General features: G+C 51.4%; 1 long non-coding RNA gene across 1 annotated transcript in view; it reads left to right on the top strand.

Annotated features, from left to right (window-relative positions):
* The window catches only part of LOC138287634 (uncharacterized), a 241,012-nt gene that overhangs the window by 208,345 nt on the left and 19,137 nt on the right, over nt 1-13,530 (top strand). Inside the window, exons 3-4 of the long non-coding RNA XR_011202258.1 lie at nt 1,946-2,086; nt 2,934-5,433. This is a non-coding gene — a long non-coding RNA (uncharacterized lncRNA). The remainder of the gene's footprint in view (nt 1-1,945; nt 2,087-2,933; nt 5,434-13,530) is intronic.

The following is a 13,530-nucleotide window of genomic DNA, read 5'->3' as shown; positions in this document are numbered from 1 at the left end:
TAAACATAAAAGACAAATATTGAGTTGGATATTAAGTAATTTTGTCTGCTGGTTGCCTGTTGAGTTCTGGGCTCTTTTCCTGAGACTACCTCCCTAAGAAGCCTCTGATTGCTTTCTATCCTGAGAGTCAAGTGTAGTTAGGACTGTGCTTGGACCAGTTTGCAGATCCATAGTAGGATGGACCCCATGACATCAAACACCATGGTTGACGCCCAGTATCCCCTGTCTGCCATGTGACCCCTGAATTGGGTTGAAAATTAATCTTTTACTTTCTAAGTACCACCATTATGTGCTTGTCTTGTTGCTCTATATTTTCGAACCTCAAGCAAAACCTGAAAGTCTCCATTTCAGAAAAGGCCACCTGCTCACTCACACTAAATGCCCCAAAAGAACACCAGGACAAACATTGCCTCAAACAATGCCTTCTCAAATTTGGAGCCACATTTTCCTGACAGCACTTCCAGCAGTGCCGCCTACCAGTTGAATTTAATATGTAATCTTTTGGACCTATTAAATGCCACCACTCCTACTTTTCCACCCTCCAATTGTGACTCATTTAGAGGTCTTACCCAGACTCCAGCATTGTGAAATGCACTATTGCTGCTAGGTGGACATGCACCCATGCCTTACTTGTTCCACCAGTGAAAAGCACGTGGATGAATTTCTTCACTGCTTGCAGATCTTGGTGACCTTCTTCCATGTTGTGTTGTACTAGGATATGTGGAACGTTGGTTAGCATGGTACTTAGATGCTTTTTTAGGGGGCAATGAAGTCAAGAACAGTCTACAAGTCCTAGTGACAAGGAGGAGGGAAGGGGGACTGAACAAGGTGTATACCTCCCAGAATCAAAACCTAGACAAAAAAATCCAAGAGTTAAGGTCAATATCTATATAAAATCCTGTTGTTAGGACACTGTCTCTTAAATCTGGTCCTTGAGGAAGCACCTGACCTCAGCATGGGTGTTGAAACCTGTCGACCTGACTCGTAAAGGTCTGATCATTCCTTACCATATAATATTTTTATTTTGCAAAGCCTTACTTTAAATTAATAAAGGTGGTTTCATTGGATTACATAAACCATTTTGGAGCTTGAGGTATTGTTCTAATAGTGAGCCCTTGTACTGATTTACATTTTCCTACATTTTAGGCCAGCATAGTTAGGGATGCATTGTAAGATGGAAACAGTAGCATGATTCAAACTAGTTAGCTACAGTATGGTAAGTGGTTGCAGGAGTAAGCAATAGAGTGAGATTCCTCATTGTTACAGCTTGGGATGGGGCCAGCTGGATGGCTGTGCAGTACAGTGGAGAGAAATCTGCCAGTGATGTCAGTAAGGCTCAGGATTTTGGGCTTTGATCCTGACTCACCAAGGTCTTTTGAGGCACCATCTTCCATTTTAAGGTCAATGGACAGTAAAAAAGAACATTTTGTCAAATCACCCCATACATTATTTTTTCACTCAAGTTTTTTGTTCTATAGAGACTGCACCACTAAATAGTGGGCCAGTTCAATCAAGTTTTTTTGTTTTAAATAGACTGCACCCCTAAACAGTGGGACAGTTTCCTTGGGGTTTCTGCACCCTGAATATCAAGGCTTTTTTGTCCATGTACAGGTTCACTAGTCCCCATATCTTCGAGGGCAAGTGTGCCATCTCCTACTCTACATGCAGTGCTTGTTGCCTGAATTTGCCCCTCTGAAAGTCAGAATGCAGATCTGTGGCTGAGTTAACATTGCCTTATTGTCACTTGCACATTTGACCCCAACTGGCATTTTATTAACTGTCCCAGCCACCTGAGGAATAATGGGCAGCTTTTTGTTCCATTGTTTATCAGCACTGCTGTATGGTTGTTTCACCACAATTCGATTTTCTTGTTCTTTAGCTCATCTTTCCAGATGTGGAAGGTAGCCACTATGGGGAACGGTTCTAATAGTGTTTTGTTTTTCAGCTGACCCAACCCCTACCAATTCTGAGGCCACCTTGTACACCAGTGCAAGGGTGGAGTTATCTGATTCAAGAATCCAGTGCTGGAAAGCTCCATTCATTAGTGTGGGCATCCAAAAACCTGTGGGAAAAGAAAGATGAAAGGGTAAGTAGTTTGACCATGTGGCAGGTGGCCATTTTCTGCATCCAGCCAGTGTGTCTTTGTTCTTCTTGCTGTTGCTGTTTGACCATGTGCCTGACAGCCATTTTGTGCATGCAGCCAATGTTAATTTGCAATAGCCTTGCATGTGCTCTTTCTTTGTTCTCCATGCCTCCTTGTTCCTTGATGTTGTTGTTTGACCATGTGGCAGGTGGCCATTTTGTCCATTCAGTCAGTGTCCCTTTGCCATCTATTTTTATATTTTTATTTTTTTTAATTTTTGTTTAATTTTATTTAATGCTGCATTTTGCCTTGATCCATCCATCCATCCATCCATCCACCCATCCACCCATCCATCCATCCATCCATCCATCCATCCATCCATCCATCCATCCATTCATCCATCCATTAAAGGCGCACAGCAGCACTGCAGCATTCGGTTTATTTAGTTGTAAAATAATTGCATTTCCTCCTGAACACCCTGGCTGTGGTTCCCTGCAGATATGTCACTGCAGCATCATTTGTTTTTTAATGATTATTCCCATTCCCCTGGACCACGTTGCCACCATGGATTATTTAAGGATTATTCCATTTACCCTTGCACCTCTCCCTGACTACCGCAGGTGTCTCTGTGAAAACAGATAGAGATAAAGCAAAGAGGTATATCTGCATGTTGTGCTGCCTTATTTGAAAGGAAGTATTATGGTGTTGTCTTGTGGTTTGACTTTGCAATGGTTGTTTCAATTGGTATTTATTACCAACTGTACTAAAATCGCATTTGTCTTTATTATTCCAACCTGCAACAATGCCACGTTTCACTAACTACATGTTTTTCTTGCTTGGTTGCTTTCAGGTGCACATGAAGAGAAGAGACATCACATCACCCGCAGTACTGCCAAAGAGAAGGCCTGTAGAGTTAAGTGCTAAAAGCGCTTCCACTTGTGCAGCCTAATGCCACTGCCAACTGACAGCTTTTAAGATGGTCCCCAAAGAAAGTTGCTTCCAAGAAAGTGGTCAGTGAGAAGAAGCAGGTTTCCACCAGTGGTGTGCCAACCGCAAAGATTTTGGGAGATGTATACCTGCCACACTGGCCTACGGGGAAGAATCTGAGAGCAGGACTCCCGCATGTACAGCACAATCCCAACCGAAGCCCAAGACCATGTCTGTCAGGGAGGCAGCCTCAGCAATCATGGCGACGCCGACAAGCAGTGATGTTGAATTGGATTTGTTCCTTTTGCAAAGTAGTACCCAATCGTTTCAGGAACAGAGCAAAGTGGACAGCAGCCACAGCCAGCAATAGTACATCTTCCCATAAATGGATCAATATAGGAGGTCGAGCTTCCTGCTGAGCAAAAATCTCCTCCCTTAGAATCAATGGCTCCCAGATCTCCATCAAGAAAAAGGAAGGGTACTACACAACCATCTTTTCCAAGCACCATTTCTGATGACAATGATAGGGACATGGAGTGGCCCCTGGCAGTGTCTAGGAGATGCCAGGAGAGGCAAGGGAAAAGAAGAGTTCCAGAAAGCCTAAGAATTATGGAAGGGGATGATGAGTTGGATGATGACGACAAGCCAGTCATTGTGGAAGCTGGCACAGAGGAGTCTGACATTACTTTCCAACCTGCTCCAAGGGATGTGGCACAGGCAGCACCGCCAGCTCCTATATTTGTAAGGCCTCAGCAAAGACCTGCACCAACCTGCACCTCAGTAGAAGTATGCACTGCAGAGAGGCAATCGACACACCCACCTATCTCCAGTTCTTCTTCAGGCATTGGCAGTGGCCCTGTAAGAAAGTACTTCTCCCCAGTTTAGGACATTTTTTACGATTAGCAAACAGGAGGAGAACATTGTGATATGCTCCATTTGCCACGCAAGTGTTCGTCTCAGTAAGCCTAGTTCACATTATTGTACTGGAGGCCAGAAAACCCACATGAAAATACATCACGCAATCCGGTGGGAGGAGCACCCAAGGAATTGCTGAACGTGGTTGTGGTGGTGAAAGTGAGGAGAGCTAGAAATTATCAGCTACAACTGGTAAAATCACAGTGGAAGGTGAGGAAGAAGAGGGTGACATTCTCATCAAAAGCGGCCGTGTCCCCAGCAGTACGCCAGAATCACCCAGCTCAGCAACCTTACAATGGCACAGGAAGAGTCAGACGAAGATAACACAGCACACAGTGACTGCACCACCACACACAATGAGTCTGCCACCACGCACATCTCAAAAGTCACCTGCATAAGTGGCTCCAAAAAAGAAGAAAATCCAGGCTGCAATCACGGGCATGTTTATGCATGTTTAGACAAGAGGGGCCCTATGACTGCAATCACCCAAAAGCATGTTGGTGCAATGGGAAGCTGGCTAAAATGTTGACGCTGGATCTCCTCCCTTTTTCTTTTGTGAAAGGAGTGAGATTCTTAGAATTTGTGGCAGCCATCTGCCCAAAATGGAAAGTTCCACATCAGAACTATTTTGCTGGAGTTGCTGTTCCAGCGCTGCATCACAATGTATTGCAATTGGTTGGACAAGCTTTGCAGCAAAGTGTTGTCCACGCTATCCATCCACCTGATGACAGACGTGGACTAGTTGTCAGGCTACTGATTATATGTGCATCACTGCACACTGGATTTCTTTTGGAAGGGTAAAGCAAAAGCTATCTACAGGTATTGTCCCTGAAGAAATTTTTAAGAGCGTTCAGCGGCATGCAACAGTACTCATGTTCACCATAGAGAAATCACATACAGCTGCAAACATCTTAGATGAATTTAATAGCAAAGTGTCTAAATGGCTGCAACCCAGAGGTCTCCAAATTGGATATGTTGTCACAGACAATAGCAGTAACATAGTCAAGGCTATAGCAGATGGCGCACATTCCGGGTCCTGTGTTTGGCATACTGCATCAACCTGGTTGTGGAAGACCTTCTCAAAATAGAAGACATAGGTGGTCATTACAACCCTGGCGGACGGTGTTAAAAGTGCGGTAATACCGCAAACAGCCAGGCGGACAAAAAAAGGGAATTATGACCCTGGTGGAAACCGCCAACAAAGACAGCAACTTTAACACACCGCCCGCCACGGCGGTACAGACAAGCAGCGCGGCGGTCACCGCCAACAGACAGGCGCAAGACAATGTACTGCCCATAGTATCACAACCCGCCAATCCGCCACCTTTTCCGGGGCGGATTCACCGTGGATAAAAACACGGCGGAAACAGTTTCTGCAATGGGAAAACGCTCACCTGAACACATCCCACGAGGAAGGAGGACACCATGGAGCCAGAATTACAAATCCTACCGGCCCTTGTATTCCTACTCATCTACAAAGACCAACGCCAGCGCCGGCGAAGACAACGGTGAGTACTGCACCTACGACATAGGGGAGGCAAAAGTCAGGGGGACAGAAACGCAACACCCCCACCGCCACACCCACCCCCACCCTCACCCACTACAACACACACACCAATGCATTTAGAAACATCACAGTAACAACCCACAACCCCCCAGGAAGAATGCAAAGACAAAACGAAATCAGTTCAAACATTGTAATGTAGCAATATACATGTCTCAAATATATACAGATATATTATAAAACCATTCAAAAGTATATACATTACGAGAAGTAGTGCAGATAAGCACATATCAATGTCCGTGCACCACTAGTCCAAAAATGCATGGGCGAGGCCCACACAAGATACCTGTCCACAAATGGAGAAAACACTGCCGGGGCATCAGAGAGAAATACAACAGGCACCTCAGGGGGAAGGGAAGGGGGGGCACCTCAGCCGGATGAGTGCAAAGCCAGATCCACGACGGGGCTCCATGCCCATTGATGTATCCTGGGGAGTGCAAAGCCACAGTCTCTCAAGTCTCTACAGTGGGTGGGTTGCCCACTGTACCATCCTGGGGAGTGCAAAGCCACAGTCTCTCAAGTCTCTACAGTGGGTGGTTTGCCCACTGTACCATCCTGGGGAGTGCAAAGCCACAGTCTCTCAAGTGTCTACAGTGGGTGGTTTGCCCACTGTACCATCCTGGGGAGTGCAAAGCCACAGTCTCTCAAGTCTGTACAGTGGGTGGGTTGCCCACTGTACCATCCTGGGGAGTGCAAAGCCACAGTCTCTCAAGTCTCTACAGTGGGTGGTTTGCCCACTGTACCATCCTGGGGAGTGCAAAGCCACAGTCTCTCAAGTCTCTACAGTGGGTGGTTTGCCCACTGTACCATCCTGGGGAGTGCAAAGCCACAGTCTCCCAAGTCTATACAGTGGGTGGGTTGCCCACTGTACCATCCTGGGGAGTGCAAAGCCACAGTCTCTCAAGTCTCTACAGTGGTTGGTTTGCCCACTGTACCATCCTGGGGAGTGCAAAGCCACAGTCTCTCAAGTCTCTACAGTGGTTGGTTTGCCCACTGTACCATCCTGGGGAGTGCAAAGCCACAGTCTCTCAAGTAGATAACAGCCTCCACTGGTTCTGGAGGGGGACTGGTGCTCAGAGTGCTTCATCCTGTGAAGGACAGACAGAGTGGATGGATCTCTCCACTGGTTCTGGAGGGGGACTGGTGCCCAGACTGGATTAGTCTCCCCGTGACAGTTCCTGTCCCGTCACTGTCCCAGCTGCACATGGGATAACGATGCTTGATATGGCAGCCTTTTCCTTCTTCAGCGGTGCATGCCCTGTTCAGCGGTGCTTGCCCTGTTCAGCTGCGCATGCCCTGTTCAGCGGTGCTTTGCCATGGCGGTTTCTGGACTGTTCAGCGGTGCTTTGCCATGGCGGTCTCTGGACTGTTCAGCAGTGCTTTGCCATGGCGGTCTCTGGACTGTTCAGCGGTGCTATGCCATGGTGGATCTGGACTGTTCAGCGGTGCTTTGCCATGGCGGTCTCTGGACTGTTCAGCGGTGCTTTGCCATGGCGGTCACTGGACTGTTCAGCGGTGCTTTGCCATGGCAGTCTCTGGACTGTTCAGCGGTGCTTTGCCATGACGGGCTCTGGACTGTTCAGCGGTGCTTTGCCATGGCGGTCTCTGGACTGTTCAGCGGTGCTTTTGCCATGGCGGTCTCTGGACTGGGCATTGGTGTGAGGCATGACGTTCTCTGGACTGGGCATTGGTGTGTGGCATGACGGTCCCTCATTGCCCAGCGGCGCTATGGCTGCCGGGGCCCTCCTGGGCAATTACTCTGGCGGTGGTCTCCTGACCAGTGACGATACTTGGTCCCTCCTGGGCACTAACTCCGGCGGTGGACTCTTGACCAGTGACGATACTTGGGCCCTCCTGGGTACTGACTCCGGCGGTGGTCTCCTGACCAGTGACGATACGTGGGCCCTCCTGGGCACTGACTCCGGCGGTGGTCTCCTGACCAGTGACGATACATGGGCCCTCCTGGGCACTGACTCCGGCGGTGACGGTGGTCTCCTGACCAGTGACGACGGTGCTGGCGGTGGCGCCCCGGCCGCCGGGAAGGATGCTGCCCTTCTCCGCCGTGATGCTCACACCAGGCTGTGCAGACTTCTTCTGGCCCTTCCCCACCTTTGGAGGAGTCGCAGCTGACTCTGCAATCCCCCTGGGACCCCTGTGAGTTGTTTTGCCTCCAGGAGTCTTCACACGGTCTCGTCGGCCACTTTCCAACTTCAGAGCCTTTACAGGGGGTGGACTGGCAGTGCCTTGGCTCCGTGTCACACTGCCTGCCCTGGTGGCCGGTGCACTCCACACACTTTGAACACGCACCACTGGTACTGGAGGCTTTTTGGCTGAGGCGCTACAATGGGACTGATGAATTGGAGGTGGGGGTGGGGGCAAAAAGGTTAACTTTGCAGAGGGACAGTTTCTGACGTACACTGGGATGAGTAGCTGGAGGGGGTCTGGGAGTGGAGGAAGAGGAGGTTGTTGTAGGAGGTGTCACTTTAGGTGTTTTGGGTGCAGGTGCAGGTACTGGAGGCTGTCGTGAGGTGGATGGATGTTGGGTGTGTGGGTGCCCGCGTTTGTGTACTTTGGGAGGGGGCGTCACAGACACACTGGGAGAGGACACAGGGGACGTGTAAATGGGAGTGGAGGTGGTGATTGCAGGTGAGCGGGGTGTGGTGCTGGGTGTTGTGGTGCGAGTCCTAGTGGCTGTAGATGTAGTGCATGCAGGTGAGAGTGTAGACGACACTGGGAGGGAGGAGGGAGACAACGAGGAGGAGGACACAGTGGAGGCAGTGGATGTTGCTGTGTCTGTATGTGGGTGATGCTTGCGTGAGTGCCTGTGGGTTGTGTGGTGCCTATGTTTACCTGAGCTACTTTTGTGTGTTGAGGTGTGTGCATGCTGGTCTGATGGTGTGCTTGGGATAGACTGGAGTACAGGGGATTGGGTCTGGGTGGAGGAAGTTGGAGGGAGGAGGCTAGACACAGGGACAATGGCTGCCATCAGTGCTGAGGCCAGAGATTGCAGGGTTTGCTGAAGGACAGCCTGACCAGAATGAATGCCCTCCAGGAATGCATTACCGTGTTGCAACTCCCTTTCTACACCCTGGATGGCATTCACAATGGTAGAGTGCCCAACAGTGAGTGACCTGAGGAGGTCAATGGCCTCCTCACTGAGGGCAGCAGGGGTGACTGGGGCAGGGCCTGAGGTGCCTGGGGCGAAGGTGATGCCCACCCTCCTGGGTGAGCGGGCACGGGGCGAACGCTGAGGGGCTGCTGGGAGGGTGGTGCTGGTAGGGGAGGTGGTGGCTGTACCTGTAGAAGTGGGGCGCACAGATGGTGCCGCCACCACAAGGAGCTCCCATCGGCGGACGAGTCCGTGTCGCTGGTTGGTGATCCGGTGGCCGACGTGAAGCTCCCCTCGCCCTCCGTCCCACTGGTACATTCTGAGTCCGTGGTGTGGCCCTCCATGGCCATGTGGGATGCAGCTCCCTTGTGCTCCGGTGCCACTGTACCTCCACCTGATGATGCTGATGCACAAAAGAACAGGGAGAGCACAAAAAGGGGGTGGGGGGGAGACAGAAGAAAGACAGGTTGAGTGCATGGCATACCGCTACCGTTGGCGGACAATACAGACACAGCAGCCCCCTGCACTACGCCGTGCTCCTGGCCTCTACAGATGCAATTTCTGGGATCTGGCCTACATGGCTATGGTGGACATCTGCACACATGGATGCCACAGGGGCATGTATACCTGTACTTGGCACTCTACTGCGGTGGGCTAGAGTGCCACATGGCCTGCATTACGGAGGGGCCTAGCCTACGTATTTCTGTCTGGCCTAGGTACACCCACAGCCCTCCTCCCTCAGCCAGCCCCTCCACTGCGCGCCAAGTAACCAGAATGAGGTTGTACTCACCCCCTTGTGTCTGCTGTGATGCCCTCAAGCGCCCATCCAACTCAGGGTGGGCCACCGCCAGGATCCGGAACATCAGGGGGGTCATGGTGCGACGGGCACCCCTCCCACGTTGGGAGGCCATCCCCAGCTGAGCCTCCGCCGTCTTCTTGCTCCAGCGGCGAATGTCCTCCCATCTTTTCCAGCAGTGGGTGCCCCGTCTCTGGTGGACCCCAGGGTCCGGACGTCCTTGGCGATGGCGCGCCAAATGTCCTTCTTCTGGTGGGCGCTGACCTAAATGACATGCACAAGGGAAAATGAGAAGTCATTACCAACTGCACCGTCAAAGTGAGTGTCCCCCCTCCCTGCCCTAGCCATGTGACACATTCATTCACATGCATTAATGTTCCCTGAACTCTGCCCCCTTCCCTCTGACAACCAGCCCTCTCCACCCAGGCCTAGCCCATACAATGTGCTACCTGTGTACTAACCTGTTGGTCTGGAGGACCGTAGAGTAGCGTGTACTGGGGGAGGACCCCGTCTACTAGTTTCTCCAACTCCTGAGAAGTGAAGGCAGGGGCCCTTTCCCCAGACGCAGCAGCCATCGTCGCTTCCAGACCGAGGTCACAGCAGCACTTGCAGTGTAGGTCCTCTCCTGTCGAAGATCAGGTATCGAGTGATTGAACAGATAGAAAATGGCAGTGACGTCCGCGCCGGTGCGTATCATCACCGGCGGCGCACTTGTTCATTGGCTCCTGGGACCCATAGGGTCCAATGTTAACCAATGCAGCATTGCGCCGCGGTCTATGACCGCCTACCGCGACGGTGTGCAACGGCAACGCAGTTACCCCACAATCCCATTGTCCCAGTTTATAGGTCAGGCAGCCGCCATTTCAGGGGCCCACTTGGCTTCATTTACTTCTGCGTCACACATAGCTAGGCCTACACTCAACACACATACAGGAAGGGTTTTGTGTTTGGTGTCGTGTTCTGTGTAACTGTGGGTACATACCTGGAAAAATGTTGACTCTGTGGTCGTTGTTGTCCTTCCTAGGCACCATCATTTGGGACAATTGAGAAGATGGCGGAATCCTCCGGTGTACCGACCGCTGGTGGACCTGTTGACAATGGAGGAGTGACATTTAATCGTCACCTACAGGTTTGACCGTGCCACTATCCAGGAACTATGGACCCAGTTGGAGCCAGACCTGATGTCACCAATCCACCATCCCACTGGAATCCCCCCTGACGTGCAGGTGCTGTCAGTGCTCCATTTCCTTGCAAGTGGCTCTTTTCAGACAACAGTGGCCATTGCATTAGGGATGTCCCAGCCTATGTTTTCCAACGTGCTGTCCAGAGTGTTGTCTGCCCTGCTGAAACACGTAAGGAGATACATCATTTTCCCTGAGGTGGAAGATTTGGCTACAGTGAAAGGTGACTTCTATGCCCTTGGACATATCCCCAACATCATAGGTGCTATTGATGGCACCAATGTAGCTCTGGTCCCCCCCCACAGGAGTGAACAGGTGTACAGGAACCGGAAGAGTTATCATTCGATGAATGTACAGATGGTATGTTTGGCAGACCAGTACATCTCTCAGGTAAATGCTATGTTTCCTGGCTCAGTGCATGACGCCTACATCCTGCGGAATAGCAGCATCCCTGATATGATGGGTCAACTCCAGAGGCACCGTGTGTGGCTATTAGGAGACTCTGGTTACCCCAACCTGTCCTGGCTACTGACCCCAGTGAGGAATCCCAGGACCAGGGCAGAGGAACGCTACAATGAGGCCCATGGGCTGACTAGGAGGGTGATCGAACGCACCTTCGGCCTCCTGAAGGCCAGGTTCAGATGCCTCCATATGACAGGTGGTTCCCTATTCTACTCACCGAAGAAGGTGTGCCAGATCATCATCGCCTGCTCAATGCTTCACAATCTTGCTTTGAAACGCCAGGTGCCTTTTCTGCAGGAGGATGGTCCAGATGGCGGTGTTGTGGCAGCTGTGGAGCCTGTGGACAGTGATGAGGAGGAAGCTGAGGAAGAAGACAACGACAACAGGGAGTCAGTCATACAGCAATATTTCCAGTGACACACAGGTGAGAAAAACTTTTTTTCACTTTCACACTTCTACCTCTATCCTGTCTGTTACTTAATAGCAGTATTTGGTCACTGAGTTGTACCTTTCCATTACGGTTTCACAGGTGTGGTTACCAACGTGTGTCATCTGCTTGCATCCTTCAAGGACTTGTGATGTGTGGTATAGGTATGTTGGCTTTACAATAGTGTACGCATTTTGACACTGTCATTGATTATACAAATTAACCAACTCACAGACTGACTCCAGATTGTTTTGTGGTTCAGGGGTGTTTATTTAAGTGCTCAAAGATGGAGGGGGGTTTTAAAATGGTGATGGGGGACAGTGGTGGAATGTCCATGGCAGAGTCCAGTCTATTGATCACACAGGTGCACTGCCCATATGGGCATAGGAAGTGGAGCTGGGGTAGTTTCAGTATGGACAGGGTAAGAAAGTGGGACAGTGGGGGGACAATCAGGGTGGTCTCATTTCCTGGCGGGGTCTTGCCATCTTGCTCTGACCTGTTCCTGGATCTCAGGGACCGCTTGCGTGGTGGTTGTCCGTCTGCAGGGGGTGGGGTGCTGGTGTGGTGGTCCTGTGGTGGGGCATCCTGTCCACTAGCGCCGGCGGCGTTGGTGGGCAGTTCATCGTCCATGCTATTGTCAGGGGCCCCTTGGAGTGCCACGGTGTCCCTCAAGGTCTGCTGTATGTCCTTCAGCACCCCTACGATGGTGCCCAAGGCGGAGCTGATGGTCCTAAGCTCCTCCCTGAACCCCAAATACTGGTCCTCCTGCAGGCGCTGGGTCTCCTGAAACTTGACCAGGACCGTCGCCATCGTCTCCTGGGAGTGGTGGTATGCTCCCATGATGGATAAGAGGGCCTCGTGGAGAGTGGGTTCTCTTGGCCTGTCCGTCCCCTGTCGCACAGCAGCCCTCCCAGTTCCCCTGTGTTCCTGTGCCTCCGTCCCCTGGACCGTGTGCCCACTACCACTGCCCCCAGGTCCCTGTTGTTGTAGGGGTGGTGGGTTATCCTGGGTTCCCTGTAGTGGTGGACACACAGCTGATTGACCTGTCCTGGGTACGGAGGTTTGGGCCCACTGGGTGGGTGCTGTGCTGGTGTTACCAGAGGGTGGAAGGTCAGTGTTGGGCTGTGCCTGTGCAAGGGGAACCGACTGTCCCGAGGCCCACGATGGTCCGGGCTGGTCATCAGGATCCAGTAGGGCAGAGCTGCTATTGTCACTGTGGGCCTCTTCTGTGGGTGGAGTGGAGTTGTCTGGACCCTCCGGTGTGGTGACGGTCCTTCGTGATCCTGCAGGGGCATAAGAGCATGATTATTGCATGTGTGTGTGTCATGGTGTGCAATGGGTGGGTGTGCGTGTACCCCAGTGCAAGCATTCCTGTGTGGGGGCTTGTGTGATGATGGTTAGGGGTTGTTACGGGTATGTGCAGTGAGCATGCTTTAGTGATGGGTGTCCATGCTTAGTTGTGTCATGCAGGGCTTGGTGTTGGGATGTGTGGTTTGTGTTCTTAGTACATTAGTGAGGAGTTTGGGTGATAGGGGAGGGGGTGAGGGTGGGGGGTGTGATAGCATGCAGGTAGGGTGGGGATATGATAGTTAAGATTTGACTTACCAGTGTCCATTCCTCCACCGACTCCTCCGAGGCCCTCTGGATGCATGATGGTCAAGACTTGCTCCTCCCATGTTGTTAGTTGTGGGGGAGGAGGTGGGGGTCCGCCGCCAGTCCGCTGAACCGCGATGTTGTACCTGGAGACCGCTGAACACACCTTCCCCCGTAGGTCGTTCCACCTCTTCCTGATGTCCTCCCGATTTCTTGGATGCTGTCCCACAGCGTTGACCCTGTCGACTATTCTGCGCCATAGCTCCATCTTCCTGGCTATGGATGTGTACTGCACCTGTGAGCCAAATAGCTGTGGCTCTACACGTAGGATTTCCTCCACCATGACCCGGAGCTCCTTCTTGGAAAAGCGGGGATGTCTTTGGCGTGACATGGGGTGGTGTGTGTGATGTGTGGGGTGGTGTCAGTATTGATGTGTGTGGTGATGTGTAGTGGTGTGTGGTGTTTTGTGCGTG

The sequence above is a fragment of the Pleurodeles waltl genome, chromosome 1_1 (genome assembly GCF_031143425.1).
Source record: "Pleurodeles waltl isolate 20211129_DDA chromosome 1_1, aPleWal1.hap1.20221129, whole genome shotgun sequence".
NCBI classification, from domain to species: Eukaryota; Metazoa; Chordata; class Amphibia; order Caudata; family Salamandridae; genus Pleurodeles; species Pleurodeles waltl.
This window is presented reverse-complemented; position numbering and strand designations above follow the sequence as displayed.